This window comes from Cryptomeria japonica, chromosome 4, assembly GCF_030272615.1.
Source record: "Cryptomeria japonica chromosome 4, Sugi_1.0, whole genome shotgun sequence".
NCBI classification, from domain to species: Eukaryota; Viridiplantae; Streptophyta; class Pinopsida; order Cupressales; family Cupressaceae; genus Cryptomeria; species Cryptomeria japonica.
Window position 1 is genome coordinate 177,819,259 of NC_081408.1, and position 8,068 is coordinate 177,827,326.

The following is an 8,068-nucleotide window of genomic DNA, read 5'->3' on the forward strand; positions in this document are numbered from 1 at the left end:
TGCCCATCCATATAATAAGCAGAGAAGGATGGAAAAAACCCTCAAGAATCAGGGAGAGGCCTATCTATAAAAGAATCCAAAGCAAAAGCCATAACAACAACAACAAGATAAGGAGCCATCTGCACCACCAAATAACCTGTCCCTCATCTGAAATATAATAGAGAAAAGGACAACCACACCAAGAATAGGGAATGAAGGAAGTTTCTAAATGAAAGGTCTATTAAGAGAGAAGTTTCATGCAAGAGATAGGAAAATCCGAAGAGGCAAGTTCTATATGATCAGCACCCTCAACAACAACCTTGTTTGCAAGAAAATCCACGAAAGCATTAATTTCTCTAATACAGTGAGAAATAGAAGAAGTGGAAAATCCATTTAGTTGAAGGAGAATGTGCTCTAAAAAATACTGCAAGTGCCAAGAGAGACACTTTTTTCTAGCAACCGCCTGAAATACCAGCATTGAATCACCTTCAATAACAATGTCCTTAATGTTTAAAGAACGAGCAAGATCAAGTCCAAAGGATAAGGCCTGAAACTCAGCCACATTATTAGTGGCATGACTAATATATTTACCCACTGCTTTGATGATCTTTGAGGAGTGATGAAGGAAAAGGAGGAGGACTCCATTTAGCCATCTTGCGCTTAAGAGTCGAAGATACTCCATCTGTTATAACCCCATGAGAAGGCATCAAATGAAGTAAAGACCATCACCAAGTGACCCAATTATCCCAATGAGAAAAGGACCTGAGATGATCTAAATTTCTATGAATGAAAGCAAGCACCACTTCACTAATGGAAGCTTGAATTTTACCAATTATGACTGTCAAAGATGAGGATTTATGTTTGAAGATTCTTGAATTCCTTTCAAGCCAAAGATTCCAAATCAGTAGAGATGGAGCGACAACCCAAAGAGATGAATAAAACGAAGAGGGAAACAACAAGGGCCATGACATAAATTTTGAAAGTAGATTTGGACAGAGAGCAGAAAACCATCCTAACATATCAAACAACCAATGTCAACACTCAGAGGCAAAAGGACATAGCAAGAAAAGGTGATCCATCGATTCCATACAATAACCACAGAAAACACAAGGAAAAACTGTTGTAATCCCAAGTCTATCCAACTGCATTCCAGTAAGGACTTTATCTTGGACTGCCAACCAAGCAAAAGCCCCTGCCTTTGGAAGACAAGCAGGATGCCAGAAAAGCTTAGTAGGCCAACAAGATGGCAAGGGGGCCTGAACCAAAGAATTGTACCCCTCTTTAATTGAATAGGAACATGTAGCATTTTTAACCCAAACCAAAGAGTCCTCCTTCATATGGAAAAGTAAAGGTCTTTTACGAATTTCTTCTATAAAAGCTAAAATAATATCATTATTAATAGATAGGGGAGGGATATCCTTCCATTTAGCCACTAAACATGGACCTGAGGTGACAATGTTGAAATAATCTGCAACAAAAGGTCCCCAAAGATCCGACAAAATATCCGGTAAAGGGGACCAGTCATGAATAGCTGAGAGAGCAGGATGCCCATTCCAAACTTCATCCCAAAAATGAGCCTTTTTCCCATTATGGACCACCCAAGATAAATGTGGTAAGATCACCTCTCTACAAGAAATCAAAAAATTCCAAAACGCAGAACCCTTCGGAAGGGATGTTGCAGTAAAAATCCTTTCGCTGGGTGCTCCCCTTAAATACTTGGCGAGCATGATGGAAGCCCATTTACTCCGAGGGTTTGCAGATAACTTCCAAATCAATTTTGCCCCTAATGCTTTATTCTTAATAACTAGGTCGCGGATACCCGCACCCCCCACCTCCTTGGGACGACATATTTTATCCCAAGCAAGAAGAGGGATCTTTGTTTGTCCTCCTAAGTTGTCACTCCAAAGGAACATCCTGAGGGAAACCTTAATCTTTTTAATGACTTGAGAAGGTGCCTGCAAGATAGACATCAAGTATGTAGGAATGACACTCAACACTGATTTGATTAAAAGGATCTTACCAGCCATTGTTAGCCACTTATGATTCCAAGAGGTAATTTTGGAGGTAATAGAATGGACTACTTTATCCCAAAAGGAGGTCTTATCCGAACCCAAAAAGAAAGGGATGCCCAAGTACATACAGGGAAAGGTCCCAACATGAAAGCTCCAAAAGTGGGCAAGATTGTCCCGAACTAATGTGGGGACATTCACAAAAAAGACTTTGGACTTCTGATTATTAACCTTTTGACCAAAAAAGGCAGCGTAATCAGAAATAATTTTCTTAATAACTCGAGCTTCCCTCATAGAAGCCATCCCAAACAGAAGTGTATCATCAGCAAATAAATAATGAGATTGTGAAGAAGGGAGGCCATCCACTCTGATACCTGACCATAGACCCGAAGTCGTAGCATTAGATATAGCCCTACTCAATGCTTCTGCCAAAAGAATAAACAAAAAAGGGGATAGAGGATCTCCTTGCCTAATTCCTCGGGAGGAAGCAAAAAAGCCCGAGGGAGAACCATTAATCAAAACTGAAAAGCGAGCAGAGGATATACATGAAAAGACCCACTTGACCCAACTATGTGAAAACCCAAAATGATACAAGACCGCCACCAGGGACTCCCAATTAACACGATCATAGGCTTTAAGCATGTCTAGTTTAAGAATCATTGTTGGGACCTTTTGCTGGGATATGGAGTGTAGGATTTCATGTGCTACAATAGCACCTTCAAGAGGTTCCCGTCCAGGCACAAAACCACCCTGCTCCAAAGAAATTATCCGAGGAAGAAGTTTAGACAGCCTAACCGAAATTGCCTTAGTAAAGATTTTGTATAAGGTGTTACACAAGGCAATTGGACAAAAGTCCGAAAAAGAGGTAGGATTATCTACTTTTTGAATAATAGCTATAAGAGTAGTATTAATTTCTCTTAAGATCGACCTATTCCTTATAGACTCCTCCAAGGCTAACAACAAATCTTTTCCAATAAAATCCCAACATCTCTGAAAGAATAAGGTCGTAAATCCATCCGGACCTGGAGCCTTTTCCGGATGCATGGAAAAGACTATCTCTTTCAATTCAGCCAACGAAAAGGGGGCCATAAGCAACCTATTATCCTCAGGGGAAACTAAAGGGGGGATCGAGTTTACAAACTCATCATCAACCACCACCAGCTCCACTGAAAGAAGAGACTTAAAGAACCTTACAGCTTCAGCGGCTATATCATCCTCATCTATCAGAGTATTACCATTAGAGTCGTGAATACAAGAGATTCGATTGCGAAGTCTCTTGAGCTTAGAAGAGGAATGAAAGAATTTAGTATTTCGATAGCCTTTAGAAAGCCAAAGATCCCTAGACTTCTGTCTCCAATAAGATTCTTCCCTAGCCAAGGTCTCACTCAACTACAGGTTCAACAACTTTAGCTTATCATATATTGCAGGAGACAACCTTGAAGCAACAATGCTTTCATTAAGTTGCTCAATTTCCTCCTGAATCCTGGCCTTTTCACCAAAAATATTCTTAAAATGCATCACATTCCAATCCTTAATCCTTGACTTTAAAAAGCCCAGTTTCTTAACAAGTTGAAACATCTGCGACCCAGGAAAAAATGGAGCTGAATACCACCAATGTTTTAAGGAAGGCAAAAATGATTGGTCCCTAAACCACATTGGCTCAAACTTGAAAGGTAACTTTCTAGGAGCCCTATCCTCGAAAATAGAAAACTAAATAGGGAAATGATCAGAGCCAGTAAAGGGGAGAATTGAGGACACAAAATCCTGACCCGAATTGAACCAATTATCCGAAACGATAAAATGATCCAGTCTTTCCAAAATTTGGCAAAAGTCCCTACGCATATTAGTCCATGTAAATGACCCATTAAGAGGTTTACAATCAACCAAATTCAAGGAGTGAATGAAGTTGCAAAAGTTTGACATAGCATGCTTTATTAGGGATGATTCCCCCAACCTTTTCATCCATACTAGCAATTGCATTAAAATCTCCCCCAAAAATCAGAAAAACATTCCGCAGAGGAGTGGCAAGAGAAACCAAGTAATTCCAAAGTGTTCTTTTTTCTAGAACCCCTGATGGACCATACACATTAAATAACCAAAATTTTAACTTTGACAACCTGCTCTTAACTAGCCCAAGCATCCAATTGGATGAGGAAGCAATTAATGAGAAATGTACAGTAGAATCTTTCCAAAGGACTGCCAGCCCACCCAAAGCCCCAGAAGAGGGAAATGAGCAAAAATTCCACACTTTCCAAGAGGAAAATAGCCTATTAGTCGAAGACAGATTTAGCTTAGTTTCTTGTAACAACACCAGATCACACTTCATTAAGTCTAATTGTGACTTAACCAAGCATCATTTGTTAGGGGCGTTTAAGCCCCTAACATTCCAGGATATAATCTTCATTGGGCTTGAGGGGAAGCATTAGCTCCCCTCAAAATATTCAACGATACTGGAGAAACCAATCCAACCGAAAAAACCTTATGCAGACTTCGTTTAGTAGCTAAGGCTCTTGTGCGAAGTGGACTAAAGGGTTTCTTTGATCTTTTCTTTCTAGAAGTCTCCAAAGAGGAAAGAATAGTTGATTGAATTCCTGCATCGATTTCTAATTTAGTCTTAATATTCTTAGGCTTGCGACCCCTTTTCCCTGGAGTAGACAAGGGTGAAGTAGGGATAAGAGGGGTTTGAACCAAAGGAAGCCCAGGAGTGACCTCCACAAGTGCCTTATCTACCCTAACCTCCTCCTTTTCTGAGTCCAAGGGAGCGAGAGAAGACACAAGGCCTAAAGCCACCAAATTATTATCCATATTGAGAATCTCAAAAGAGTTATTGGTGGGAAAAGTAGCCAAATCATTCTCCAAAGTCTCCAAATCAACTGAAATCAAAGAAATTACCTTATTAGCTAAAGGAGAATTAAGAGATACCTTATTAGTATTAACAATATCCTGTACCTGAGCAATGAGATGCTCATCTGGAATAACATCAACCTCCACGGGTTTGTCACTATCTATCAAAACCTCCGGGATTAGTGAAACAGTCTCTAATAAAATACCCACATCTGGAGCAATATCCCCACCCATGGTTTTATTCAAAACAACTAGGATTCCGGACTTAGCCCCTAAAATATTACCCAATTCAACCACAGGCTCAGAATACACTCCCGTATTTGTAGTGACATTAGAACTTTTTAGAGGGGGAGCATTCAACAGACCAATCCTCGGGGAAATAACAGAGTTTTTAGGAGCCACTGCTGAAACCCTAGAAGTGAAGGTCTCCTTCATGGGGGAAGGAGGAATAGTGGCAGCCCCAACAAATTGATCTTTATTCTAGGCAAAAGTTTCCACATTCTCATCAAAAGGAGATTCAATATCCCCCAACCCAAAACGAATGGATTTCATATGAAAGAACAGGGGAGAATCCATAGTTACTACAGAGCAACCAAAATCTCCATAATCCCTGACCAAATTTTGACACCACAAACCAAACGGAGATCGAATGTTACAGAATTTTGGCGGGGAGAATTTAGGGGAAGTTAAGACACACATTTTGACAACCAACACCCCATCCTCAAACATAGAACAAGAAAGCAAAAATTTACCCAAAGAATCCTCGATTTTCATTAATATATTAGATTCAATAAATTCAGATGGTAATAGAGGAAGTTTAAACCACATTGGAACCTGTTTTGGGCCAACCCTAGTAGCCGCTAGAAAGGGTTTCCAGCTTTCCACAAAAATCAAGTTTTTTCCAAGCCCAAAAAATGGAGCACTCAAAGCCTTATCTCTAGCAGATTCAGAATCAAACAAAATAAGAAACGAACTTGCAGAAAGAACATGGAAGTACAAAGTGCCATACCAGTGAGCATGAAGTTCGTAATGAAGTTTGGACAGAGGAATAGAATCACCCCACACCTGAATCACAACTGCCAAATCCTGAAGATCATGAGCCTTCTTCCCCAAAATGGCATCTGAGGCATCAATCAACGAGATCAGAATCGAAGTAGGCTGAGAGGGCAATTCAAAATTCTACAAATGACCTCTTGAATCCTTTGAAATTGGTTGCAAATTCACAGAGGCATTCAACAGATCAATCTAAGCCTTATTGCCAGAAACCCTAACATTTTGCCTTTGCCTACCCTTCTGCCATTTCCCGAAATTGTGATCCCACCAAAAGAACCCTTTAAAATATGCAGAAGAAGGGAAATCAGATTGGGATGTTTTAACGCAAGCAGGCGAGGCCAAGACATCAACCCATTTACTGTCCTCGAACACCCATTGCGGAACATGTCATGTTCGAGAGCCAAAAGGATCTTTGGGGGGGAGCAGATCAGACACCGCCTCATCTCCCCAACACTTGTTTCGATGCATGCCAACGGCCATCTGAAATTAAGTCCTGATTTGATGCTCCCAAGAACAGCGATGAGATGCAAGCCCAAAATCCTCAATTATGATGACTCCTAGGTGCAAGATCGAAGCCCACTTAATGTCGTCCTTGCTGCTGACAAATGAGGTCTGAAAACCAAGTATAATCTGAGGGATAGCGGTCTGAATACTCCTCCAAACTGATCGGAACCTTATCTTGAAGACAACGCCTATATATATCCGATCTCAATTATTTCCCTAAGGGAGTCTCCAGATCTTAGGGATTCTCCAGATCTGTTAAAGTCGAATCCTTTCCACTAGGTAGGGAGATGAATATGAAAATGTAACTGAGGACGATGCTTCCAGCAGTAATTCGAATAATATGTTTCTTTTCAATTTGGATGATCTCTGCAAACCGGCATTAGCATACCAAGATAACCAGTAAAACTAATACTCTTCAACTGGAGCAGAAAATCTGATGTCGTTGAACCCGCCTGCAAATCTAAATGTGATACTGTGCGCCAAATTTATACTTATGCAGTGGTAGTATGTAAAGTGTGGCTGCCTTTGGTGAGATGCAAAATAACTCTAAGATCAGAAATGGTTCTGCTATCGATTGATGGGTTGTGTGCTCTTGTCCGATCTGAGATCAACTGTTGTTGCTTGTTGCTATGCTGAAATTCAATCTGTCTTGGTGTTGATGAATGGTTATGGATTGCTAATCTACAGATCCAACACTTATGATTTTGCCAATGTGTATGGGCAGATCGGTGGCTGATGATGATATCCGATGCTGATGAATTTAAAATAACCTTTTTCAGTAATTCTTCTGTGAATTTATGATCCTGCACATATGCCCTAATCAAATTCTTCAAATGAACTCCCTATGACAGAAACATTGGAGTGAAGACTATGGATCGGTCGAGTAGCTTCAACTGAATGCCCCTTTTTGGTGGTGGTGAAAAGCCTTCAATCTACTTGGAATAGTCTGGCAGACGATTCGCTCTCTCGATAAGATCATAAAGGATATCCTTCTCAAAAGGAATTTAAGATAAGATTATTAGTATATTAATATTAAAAAATAAAAAAATAATTATTTTATTTTAATTTTTAATTTTTAATGTTTTTAGATAATACAACTAAAAAATAATTAATTTTTTTCATTTATATCATTTCTATTATTTATAATTTTATTTTTATTTTTTTATTTTCTTAATTTTATTTTAATTTACTGTTGAAAATTTTAGGTAATGTCAATATCCTATCAATTTTATTTTAATAATTATTTATATTTATTTTTAATTTTTTTTACAATTATCATTATTAAAAATTATTTGTTCAATTTAACAATGTCAATCAATAAATCAGACTTTTTTCCTTCAAAGCTCACATATTTGGATTTTAAATTCGCTATAAATGATCATCCATATGTAACTCGATTCATCTTTTTTTGCATCTCACTACAATTGTTTGGCATCTCAACACAAGAGCAAAGAGGTGTTTCACATCTCAGTATTAGATAAATTATGTATACCATTAGGTAATGACAAAGGAGTGTTTTATATTGTTGTTTGTAATGTTTTGTATGCATGTTGAATCCATTTAGATATTATGTCAGCTACACAAAAAATTAGAGATTTAATTGATGACCATGAAAGAATAAATCATCCACAACTCTAAAATCATTTTTTAGGACTATCTACATAAAATGCATATTTTTA